Raw genomic sequence first — 12,364 nt, 5'->3', positions numbered from 1 at the left:
ACTAAAATAAAATGTCGTAGAAATGCCAACTTGTGATTGGTTGTGAATAATTTTAGACCAACTTTTATGTCGGAGTAGCGGAAAAAGTTTGTTTGACGAATAGCCGTTGAATTTGCCTAGCGTGATTGATCGTGGTATTTTTGTTCATCGATTTCTCTAGTTTAGCTGAGTATACGAATTTTTAAGTGATTTTGTATGCGAAAAACACTTTATGAGGATTTGAAAATGTATCTTCATTTGCGGCTGAATTTTTAGTCATTAGTCAGATAGCAAAGAAATGTTGGACATTTTGTTTTTTTACCAAACTACGCCTATATAAAGATAGGGTCGTAAGTCAACTATATATTTCTTTAAAGATAATAGTTATAATTAAAGACTTCTCAAAGATGTATGTATACATACATAACATCACGCCCTCTTGTCATAGGGGTAGGCAGAGGCCAATGACCAAATACAACGGAAATAAAATGTACCCAAAATTGAACATATTTAATTAGTATAAAAATATTCTTCTGGATTTTAACTCACGAGACAGGATACAATTGTATACTTTGGCTCTCACCTCATTCACTGCAGACATTTTCACATGTAATATAATGAATACACAATACAACCTTGACTTCCACATATCTCAATAATTCTTTACTTACTCCTCAACTTTTGTATGGAAAGCATGACTCCATACAAATCAGAGCTCATCAATCACTGATGACCTTCAGTCTATCTTCAGAAACTGCACAATACTCAAGAACTTTGTTAAGAGATAAGTTTGAGAATGACCTTCGAATAATTTTAATATTGCCAGTTTGGAAATGCTGTGATATATATATTTGCAAAATATATTATTGAACTAACGAGTGCACAAATCAAAAACGCTGATAGTCTCATTACATTTTTTTTTTGGATAACAAACTAGTACACGTGTAGCGACACACCTGCCGAATTTTCGGACTCTCGAACGAAAACGACGAAAGCAACCAAAGGTCCGGCTCTGCTCTAAAGACAATTAAATGTTAGCTGGTGTCTGGTGATGCCAAACATTGTGCAGGTGTGTCGCCAGATTTAGTGCTTGAACTCATGTTCTTCATTATTTAATGGGAGTCTAAGTTGTATATTATTAACATTTATAATAGCTGTCAATTAATTGTGGTCAAGTAAACCCATGGATAAGGCGGGTCTAGTTGCCAGCGGGTCAACAAAGACTCAGTCGTTCGAATATTTGGAAAAATCCTATTGTAAAGTAAAATACTAGAATTGCTTTTTAAATTAAAGCGAAATTCTCCGAATTCGCTTGCATATTTTAAACCCTAGACCAGCATTACGTTGATAGCGTAGCCTTCACCTTTAACATTTTAGAACTAAACCACACTCATCAGTAACTCTATCTAGATAAAATTTCGTTTATAAAAGCAGTCAATAAATATGACCTACATTTTATCTCAGGTTACACGGTGCATAAAGCAAAATATTGATATTCAAAACAAGGTGTGTTTGTTCAAGCCGGCGGTGCATCACGACAGCTGCTGGCTAAAGCGGCTTACCTGGCGGCCACGTGACCGTATACGATGGGTACTGACACATATTATTTTATTTGTAGAAATAAAAACTTTATGATTTTTAAGAACAAAATTATATTATAGTTAAGTATTTATTTTTAGCTTGAAAAACCAAGTGGTCAAGATTTTTTCATTCTTTTTTTCTGGGCGAAGACCTGATTAAAATTAAGGATACAAAGTCGTTACAATATTGGAAATATACTAGACTATAATGACGTTTTCTTTTACTGCTTGGTTTCAATCAATTTAATTATTTTTTGTTGGTTAGACTAAAAATACTTGGCATATTAAATATTATATCTATTTAAATGATTTGCTTCCATAGTCATTTAGGCACATAGAATATCATTATTTTATGAACTTAATAGTCTTTTTGCGTATTCCAGTAGTCTTTTAGGCATTCGTAAAATTAAAAATAATTAAAACTCGAAAAATTCTATGTTATATTTCTTGATATTTTAAAATTGTTTATTCTACCTCAACATTTACTTAAACTGAAACAATAATAATAATCTTCTTATAAAACAATCTCAATAACATTTCCCGCAGTATTTTTCTATTCAGTCCACGTCGCGTCATCTATTATTTATACGCACTTGGTCATATCTAGCGCAGACAAAGGTTGTGATTGATTGATGGCGATGCATTGTACGTCCCTGACGCCATTTTGTTCAGAACACATTAAGTGGTGATCACTCCTGGCATACCGGATTTTCGGACTTGCTATGAAGAAGAAAAATATTTGTAATGGAAACCAATGTTATATAGGTAGCCAAGCCTGTTTGACTAGAGAATTATCGTGTATCTCCGTTGACGGCTATTTGAATGCCAGTATGCTGTACATTGTTTTCTCCCTTAAATTTTAATAATTAACACGTTTCATCAAAGGAGTAATGTACTGAAGAGTGACCATCAGTTTAACATAGACTGGTTCTCACTTGAAATACGTCATCAGACCGCTGCTGGTCTATAAATTATATAATGTTATTACTGACCCTACAAGTTGTACCCTACAGTTGTCCTATACAATTGACCTCAAGGACCGCAAATTTAGATATTTTAGGTTCCAAGCTTTTTGGTAAACATAAAACATCCGTTTCTGTTTCAGGTAATTTATCCAGAAGTCTTGACAGACAAAATTCTCTAAATAGTTGGTGACAAATATATTTTAGAAATGGACGATATTATTTTCACTAGGCCAAGCATTTTGAAATAGCATTTCGATCAAAAGTCATATTTCTAACAAAAACAATCAAATCATAAACCCTTTACTCTATATGTCTACGTTTGAATCGAGTTATGTAATTTAGTATCGCACTTAATCAGTGTAATGAATCTGCCACGCAATATCGATATTGTGAACTCAATAGACCATTAATGTATGTATTGATATTGCTATTATGTGATTGAGATTTTGAATGCCGTAGTTACTCGTAATTTATGTCAAGTGTTGGCTTACTCGCAGGTTTTTTGTTTTTGATTCCGGTCTTATTTTAGTAGGCTTCCAGCGTAGATATAGGTACCTCAGTTTACACCATGATAAGCAAGAATATTATGATTTCTAAGCTAGATTTCTACAAAATTCACCCTTAACTAAATTGTGTGTTACCTGACGTATTAATAAAACAACAATGACACGGACTTGCTGACAATGGTCACAAATAATAGTCAGCATCAATGCCACTTTCAGTTAAACACGTAGGTAAAATAATGAAAAGATCAACTGCACACATACAAACATACATTAATAATATCGCTCCTTTTTTCTATAAGGGTAGGCAGAGACAAAAGAACGCAACTTGGTACGATTTTTACAAACTTTCCTCACCTCTTTCACATCCAGACAATCAACTGCAAGCCATCAAAAATATACATGCAATGGTGTTAACACCCTCTAGCACAAACTATTCACACCACACTTTCCACACATCCAGACCGCGAGCCACCCATCCTAAATCACAACACAGTACAATGAAGTTTACCCTCAACATATAGCAAGGTCGTCCCAACAATTAATCCGCTCTTAACAAAAAACCGACCGAACACAATAGCCGTTGTATTCGTACCGCTCACAAATGGCCAACAAGCTCTCGCTATTATCCGTATAAATTGTTAGGGAATCATCTTTGTCCCAACCTTTGTTCCCGCGCCTCTTCAGTAACTGTGGTCTTCATTAACTTAATTATGTCCCAGGCTATTGTGTGTTGAGTGCGTATGACCTTTTCTGATAGGTATTTAGGAGTTTAGCTGCTACGATTTTTTGGGACGGTTCGGTGAACGAGAAACTGGCTTACTAAGTGTTATGAACTGACACCTTTACATAAACCTTTAAAGCTGTTCTGTATTAAATTAAAGATCATGACAAAATCCAATTACAATGACGAATAAATTGATTGTCTGGAAATAAATCTGAAGATTGGTTTCATAGGAATTAGACTCCTAAATAGGCCTATTTTATGAAACTTAGAAAAGTACACCATAATAGTATGTTTTTTGAATAAAGAACGTTTAGTCCGAAATATTCGGTTCGTACGAATAAAAAAATAGCCGAATTCTGCTAAACTCGACTTTCCACCACGGTAACTTCCGCCAAGAAACGTCAAGTAATTCAAAGTGCATGTTTTCATTATTACTAATAGGTGTCATAATTTCCGACATAATTTTTCTCTGCATGACTAAACGACATGGGCAACAGAAAGCCATTCCATCTAAGGATTGATAATACTTTAGTATTCAGTTTACGTCAATCACAACAATTAATAATCCCTTCATCAAAATACTTCAAGAAAATCTATCCCTGAAATTACAGGGCTTATTACTTAGAATATCAAGTTAAGTAATAAATTGAGTAACAGTGAAGGCCTAGGTGCTACAGGGTGTTGTCGAACTGTCGCCGCCTGCTCTCACAAATTATACGAACAATAAACCTTGGGCCTTGAAACTATTTGGTTTGGAAACTGTATTAAAATTTTCATCATATTTTTTGGCAAATTATGGAAAATCTTGTCAACAAGTTAGTCAGTGTTTCTTTCTTTTGTATTGCCCAAGTAGGCTAAGCATCGGATTAATCTTTGAGTAAAGTTTATCTATTGCCCGGTTTCTGAGGCACATTTAGTGGTAGTTTATTTATTCAAACTGTCATTTTTATATAATAATCAACGCTATTAGACACACTACCGTTAAATTTACCTCAGAAACCGAGATAAGACAATCTTTACTAATTATTTATTTCATGATTGTTTTTCTCTAAATGCTGCTGCGATATTTTTACCTATATTTTTTACAATATTTATCTAATTCTTTTAGGCGGTGTCGTGCCCGAATCTTACAGAAAGCTTAGTTAATTAACTATTAAAATTACACAGTGAGTGCCCGGAATAAAAAATGTATGGTCATAAAATTCCAAACCCATCCAGCGCTTGACATCCCGCCCGTTATTTCTTCTTCTGCGAAATATTCAAAGAGTTTGATATAAAAATTCTCCGATCACAGCCAAAAAATGTTCCCAACAGATCAGTTACCTCGGTGAACGAGACTGGTATTGTTCGTTCGAGTCGTGCGAACCAATTTAATAAACAACGTGGTATTCAAATAAAATTCCCAGAAAAAACTGATTTGTTGTCAGTCGCCGAATGAGAAATTCCCGTAGTTCCAATTTCGAGAGATATCTGGTTTGAAATTGATGTGTTTTTGGGTCGATCACCCGACTGTATGAAGCCTACGATTAAATGCTGTTATTTAATTTAACTTTTTTGTACATACTTCTAGATTTTTTTTTTGAATATTCCGACAATCATGGCGTTTTATTTCGTTTTTATAGAAACATCAAATGTTATTCAATTTTAACACGTTGTAATGATGTATGAAAACGTTTTGGCTTTAGTCATTTTCTACTATTATTTCAAATGCCTATAGCCATGTACCGGGCATGGTTTTGCGGCATTTGGTCATCTATACTTACTATATATAATATTATAAAGCTGAAGAGTTTGTTTGTTTGTTTGTTTGATTGTTTGTTTGTTTGTTTGTTTGAACGCGCTAATCTCGGGAACTACTGGTCCGATTTGAAAAATTCTTTCAGTGTTAGATAGCCCATTTATTGAGGAAGGCTATAGGCTATCTATCATTACGCTACGACCAATAGGAGCAGAGTAACAGTGAAAAATGTTACAAAAACGGGGAAAATTATGATTATCTTAAATGACGCAAGCGAAGTTGCGCGGGTCAGCTAGTATATTATACACAAAGCTGTACTTTACACTATTATTCAGCAAATCTTTACCATAATAACCCAATGACAAAAAATAACGCAAATAATTATAACCATTTGGGTAAAAGTCCATGTTTTTTTAAGAAATAATTAGTTCTTTCCGTAACACTCACAACATCAATTACTACATAAATCACAACATATCTACATATAATAACACATCAAATTCCAAACTAATCAGAATATTAATACCTGTTCGCCTTACATTGCGGCATGAATATGCATACAGTAGAACAGCAAACACATTCAGTGCGTAATCTGCATGTAAGTTGCGAGTTTCGTCATTACGCTCGGATCTCTTTCTGAATATCATTCGTGGCATGTGCCGCTAATGAAATAATTCTGTCCTACACTTTAATGTAGATCAAGTTTTAGAACAAAGACTAGTTGAGGGGGCATTTATTGTAGACGCGTTTTCACACATAACTGAAACAATTTAGCAATCAGTTTATTAGCTAAATAATTGAAAGTTATAGGAGCATTTTTTTTATAATTGAAGATTAGTCAAAATAGTTTATCCTTTCTTTGGTCTCTGCTTACTCCAGTGGGAAAAAGCCGTGATATTAGGTATGTATAGATAATCCTTGCTAATGAATAAAATGTTGCATAAACAATATGATAAATAAAACCACTCATACTTTACCTATGCTCTTTAACAAACAAACACACATACGGGTATTTTGTTGAAATATAATCATGTTTTCAATCAGAAGTATATTTTTTCATTAGTACTCTAAATAACAATAAATTTCAAAACTAGAAATATGATAAATTATGCATACAACAATAGCAAATTCAATACAAAAAGCAAATCCGAATAGCGAATAACTAAGTATCAATAATCAAATTTCACTATCGAAATGTTATACAAAATAAAAACGGCCAGCGTAACTGATTGCCTATTGTGGAATCAAAATATTAAATTCCAATCTGTGTTTGTTCGTCGCACTAAAAAGTTACTGTTGTTGTATAATAAAATAAATAAAGGCTCAGCTGCGTGGACTGAAATGATCCTGACAAAATATCAAAATGGCCGTACACGGGATTATTGTTTTACTATTTATACTATACACCTTTTTTAAGCACCCGTACAATGTATTTTTTTCGATCGAATACTGCTAGAGCACTAACTGTTAATCTTTCGAACATCGATAAGACTTGAATAGCATTTAATTACCGAATTCGTACACATCGCACAAAGAAAATTAGCAAGTAAGAAAAAATAAGATTACCGACTCAAAAAAAAAGAGTGAACATCAAATTACCTATGTTTTTTTATGTTTTCCTTTTGTATGTTACAAAAATTTTGAGAATGGTAACAAAAATACTGTCAGTCTATTAACAGGCTAGAGCATGAATAACGTAAACGTAAAAGTAAGTTTGATAAAATAGCGTTTTTTTATTTATCTTTACTCCCACTGGAAAAATGTTTTTTTTATTTTATTTAGCCTGTTTCTATGTCCCACTGCTGAGCAAAGGCCTCTTCCCTGAGTTCCCAGTACCCTCGGTCGATTGGTAAAATTGGAAAATTGCTGGCTATGCTTATTTCTGTAACACTTCAATATTCAACCATTAATATAATAATCTAGCCTACACAGCAAGAACGTAGGCAAAACACTTTCCACACATCACATCTACAAATTAATCTTAGTCCGATGTCTTACAGTAATCCGTGAAGCCTTACGTCCCCAGTTCCGACACCAACTTATGTACGAATAGAACCAAGCTTATGTCACCGACGTATTACTTATGAAGAGTTTTACGAATACCCCACTTTCATTATTTTAAAAGGGTTTTGTGAGACGAAATTATTTTTGCGGTTCGCGACGATTTGCTTTGAAACGGATTAGGAGGGTTTTTGGATGTTATATTAAAGGTTTTATGTATGGGTGTGTGTATTTATGTGGGTACGGTTCTTGGTATTACTTGTACAGATTCTTAGCAACGTAGATAAGTAATAACTGTAATATGTAAGTATCATTGAACAACTCACACACGTTCATTTGATTCCAAACTAAGCAGAGCTTGTACTATGGTAACCAAAAAACTGATAAACATGCTCAACTTTTAAATAGATACATTAACAATCAGGCGCAGAACAAATACTTGTGCTCATCACACAAAGATTTGCCCCGGGTGGGATTCGAATACACCACACGCGGGGCTAAGGTTATTTCGGCGAGGTAAATCTGTAAAAATCTGCAGTTATTTTCAAAGTTTTTGTTAATAGTTGGTTCAAGCACAAGTCTTGAACTATTTGAGATATGAACCTACGACCTCAAGCATTGGGTACCAACACCATTTACCAACATTAAAATTCAATCAATTTATTTTTCTCTTCAAAACTTCTTCAATCTAATAATTTCGGGCTTATAATCATATACATATCATACTGTTTACCAGACTTACTCATTCAAGAACAAGTACTCAGCACATAATATTATTACAACCACGGTTCGCTTGAAAACAGGTCAACAGAGCTAATAAAATAAACATTCACCCGTCTAGGTATACGCGCAAACAATCGATTTAGAATACCAACATGTAGTTATATAACTACTATAATATTTAAAGCTAGAGTTAGATTTATGCTATGATTCTTTGTTCTTTAAAATAGTAGTCTTTAAAAAGAAATATACTTAGTACCTGCTCAGAGCAAAAAATAAATTTCAAAAGTCAAACTTTCGAAAGTCGGTACCGGCTGTAAAAAATCGGATACAGGATTTCATATAAAACTTGCCAATAACTAGCAAATTGTGGGTATTCTATAGTGATACAAGAGGCACCCATAGCCAGTTGCGCTCACCGGTCGATCTTTGGGTTAAGCAAATCTTGGCGCGGTCATTCTTTAGGATGGGTGACCGCATAGTGGTATTTGAACTGGACGTCTCCGTGCTTTGAAGGATACGTAAAAAGTCGGCCCCGGTTGTTGTCTATTAAGCTAACAGTCGTTAATCCACGTCAAAGGCCTTCGGGCGGCTTGAACAACTTTGACACTAGTTTGACCACTAACCATACGAAAAGAAGAAAAAGAGTGGTATAAAATCAGTCAGCAGTTGACCAATACTTTAAGTCCGACTTAAACCGATAAATCCGGTTCACAATCCTTAACTAATTCACTTAAAGTCGAGTCAATAAGTTTTAAAATGCAAACGACTGCAATGATAATGCAATCGCAGTGACGTCACCAATTACTTGCCGAGACCAAGCTTGGTAAATGCAGATGAACTTAAAATGCAACGTTCGGTTCAACTTTTCAAGCATAATTTTGGTATAATGTAATTTAAAGGACAGCTTCAAGAGTTTCCATGAATCGGTAATGATGACATTTAAATTTGTTGCTATGCAAAGTATAGCATCCGTCGTTTGGTTTTGGACATAAAATTACGCCTTTTTCCCATGGGCAGAGAAAAAAGAACGCCACTTGCATTGATCCTTACAAAGCATCCCTTGTTTCATTCACATCCATACATCTCGTCGTACCACGAGTACCACGCAGTTGTCCTTTTTTCAAGACATCACCAATATGATCAATGTAGGTCTAAAAAAAAGTATACAAAAGACTTGTGCAACGAATGGGGATGACGGAGAACTATCTATCCATTTTGACACCCGCACTCATTACATACGATTGTTTGCTGAATTAATTTTTCTACAGCACCCAATATGTTTAAAATAATGCTTTGGATTAAGATACAAAGGCAAACAAAACTAGTGAGGGGAGATGTTTGAAAATAAACCCATTATTTCCTCTCTCTTCCTACACCTTCGGGTACTACAGGCTTGGTGTTGTAAATGTGCAGCATCAGATTTAAATTGCGGTCAACAGTCACTGATGTACAAGTAGACTTATAAAAATACTAGCTGACCCGCGCAACTTCGCTTGCGTCACCTAAGAGAATTGGTAAAAATGTTCTCCGTTTTTATAACATTTTTCGTTGCTTCTCCGCTCCTAATGACCGTAGCGTGATGTTATATAGCCTATAAACCTTCCTCGATAAATGGGCTATCTTAGGTACGATTCAGACCAACCGGCTAGCGTCGCGCCGCCTCGGAACGGAGCCGTACGCGTGCCGCGGCAGCCGAACGTGTGCCGCGGCAGCCGAACGCGTCCGTCGGAGCTGTACCGCTACTGCGGTATGCGTACGGCTGCCGCGGTAGCCGCACGCGTGCCGCGGCAGCCGACAGCGTCCGCTGGAATCCAATCATATGTCTGGACTTAAGAAATTAGTTTTTCTTCCGTATCCATTTTTGATTTTAATATGTTAACTGTCGCTTGAAGAACACAACTTCAATGATTCGCTAGTTGCTGCACCGTAATCTCCGTTCGTATTTCACGACGCACAGCTGACCGGCTCCGAACGGACCCGACGGCAGCCGATTGGATGCCGACGGCGCCGTTCGGAGCCGGTCGGGGCCGGTCGGCCGTCGCGACAGCCGAATGCATTCTGCGACAGGTCGCGACAGGTCGCGACGCGTCGCGGGATGCCGACGGAGATAGCTATGCGTAAGTTGCTTGCAAATATGAACTGTATTTACTGTTGATACATTTCAATGTTCTTTACCGCATTGTAAAATGCCGCCCGGCCCGGCCCGACGCGAGCCGGTTGGTCTGAATCGTACCTTACACTGAAAGAATTTTTCAAATCGGACCTGAGATTAGCGCGTTCAAACAAACAAACAAACAAACTCTTCAGCTTTATAATATTAAGTATAGATTTTAGTTGCTAAATAAAGTGCATTTCTAATGATGTATTTAAACGCTTAAGGTCATCGCATTTGTAAACTCATCAATCATATTATCATCTTGATATTCAATGAATACATTTTGACACCCGCTTAATACATATAAATATACCTGATACAAATTTTTTGTTAATATTTCGGCAACGGTTACATAATCGTAGTTGCAAGATGACGTAAGCGACAAAGTGTGATCTAAATAGTATTACAAACTTACATAGTTTCTTTTTGTTCGGTGAAGGATTCAAACTCTCGCGTGCAACTGCATTTGCGACTACTTGTTTTACCCATCTAATGTTGCTTACGGGTATAACAGCATATTACGGGTATAATGCAGGAGTGTATGAACAAAACCCACATTTCACCATTAACAGTGTGAGTCCCATGTAAAAGGTGGCTATTGCTATTGATAAATTTTAATATTTTAATAAAAATTAAATTTCGCAGGAACCCAGAGCCGCTGCCTCGTTCGGGAGTAGAATCTTGTCTAGCAGAGGCACAGTCAAAAAACAGCAACAGCACTATGAAAACTTGGAAATCAAACTCGTGATCATCAGTAATATACACTACCGTTCACACCACAAATACAGTTTCTTTAAAACCCTGAAATTACATAGTAAAACCATGAAATCTGCAATAATCAATATGCCTTAGCAAAAAGCAAATGACCGTGGCCCACTTGGGCTGCGGTCAGGCGAACCAAAACAAACAGTTTCTGCTCTCATAATAATGAACGTTTAACGACAAATAAATAACACCGCAACCTCCTTGCGGTTTATTACCTCATTCTATGTCTGGCTTATTTATTTTTATGGTTTTTGAGTAATCTAATATACTGACCTATTATCGAAATTGAGATTAGGTTTTCTGATAAATAGATTATATATAAGAGAAGAGAATATTTTTAAGTAATCGATCCTCTTGGTCAAAAGCTTGCGACAGTTGATATAGGAGTTAGACTATTGAATAGAAAAAACAACTTGAAACTAAATTTTACTTTACATCACGAAACATAACAAACAGTTATGCATTTAAAAAACGACTTGAATTTGTATCCGGAGACCTCATTGGAAGCATCAATGTTCAAACAAACATCAACCTAAATCGGTTCACCAAGTAAAAAGAGAAAATGAATTGATAACTCCCATCTTTTTCGAAATCGGTTAAAAAGACAACTCCGCCTGTAACTACTATTGGATTCTGAGGAGATTTTTTTTATCTTTCGTACTGTAAATTAGTAAATTTAAATGTACTGAGAAGTCTCAAGATGTTTTAAAATACACAAGCACTACTTCGTTTTACATTTTAAAATAAACAGATGGTGAAAATCAAGGTATATTTACTACTCAATTAAGAATTAAACATTGCTGAGCACTCAAATAGAGCTGCAGTTTAAGAGCTACCATCCAAACTCGTTCTACGTTGTACACTACAGAGCAAGAAAATAGCCCAGCATAACATTTTATAAAACCTTTTTTTTTTTCATCAAATAACACACCCACTGGTAAAAGTTGTTGAAGTTAAAAAAAACGCTAACATGACATAACGACTGTTTCTTTTATTGATAACAATGTGCATTATTATGTGCCATCTGATACTAATAAGTGGCTACCCATTTATATATTGACCAATCCGAGATTGCCTAACCCACCGATCGTGATCTGACTGGTAAAAACTACGAGTGTCTAAATTTATCGAAATTAAACTACATGATAATAAGACCTTGCTGCTTAAATAGTGTTATATAAAAGAAATCTTAATGTTAAGGAATGTTTAAAGTAAGGTTATACATTCT

Source organism: Anticarsia gemmatalis, chromosome 15 (assembly GCF_050436995.1).
Source record: "Anticarsia gemmatalis isolate Benzon Research Colony breed Stoneville strain chromosome 15, ilAntGemm2 primary, whole genome shotgun sequence".
NCBI lineage: Eukaryota > Metazoa > Arthropoda > Insecta > Lepidoptera > Erebidae > Anticarsia > Anticarsia gemmatalis.
This window is presented reverse-complemented; position numbering follows the sequence as displayed.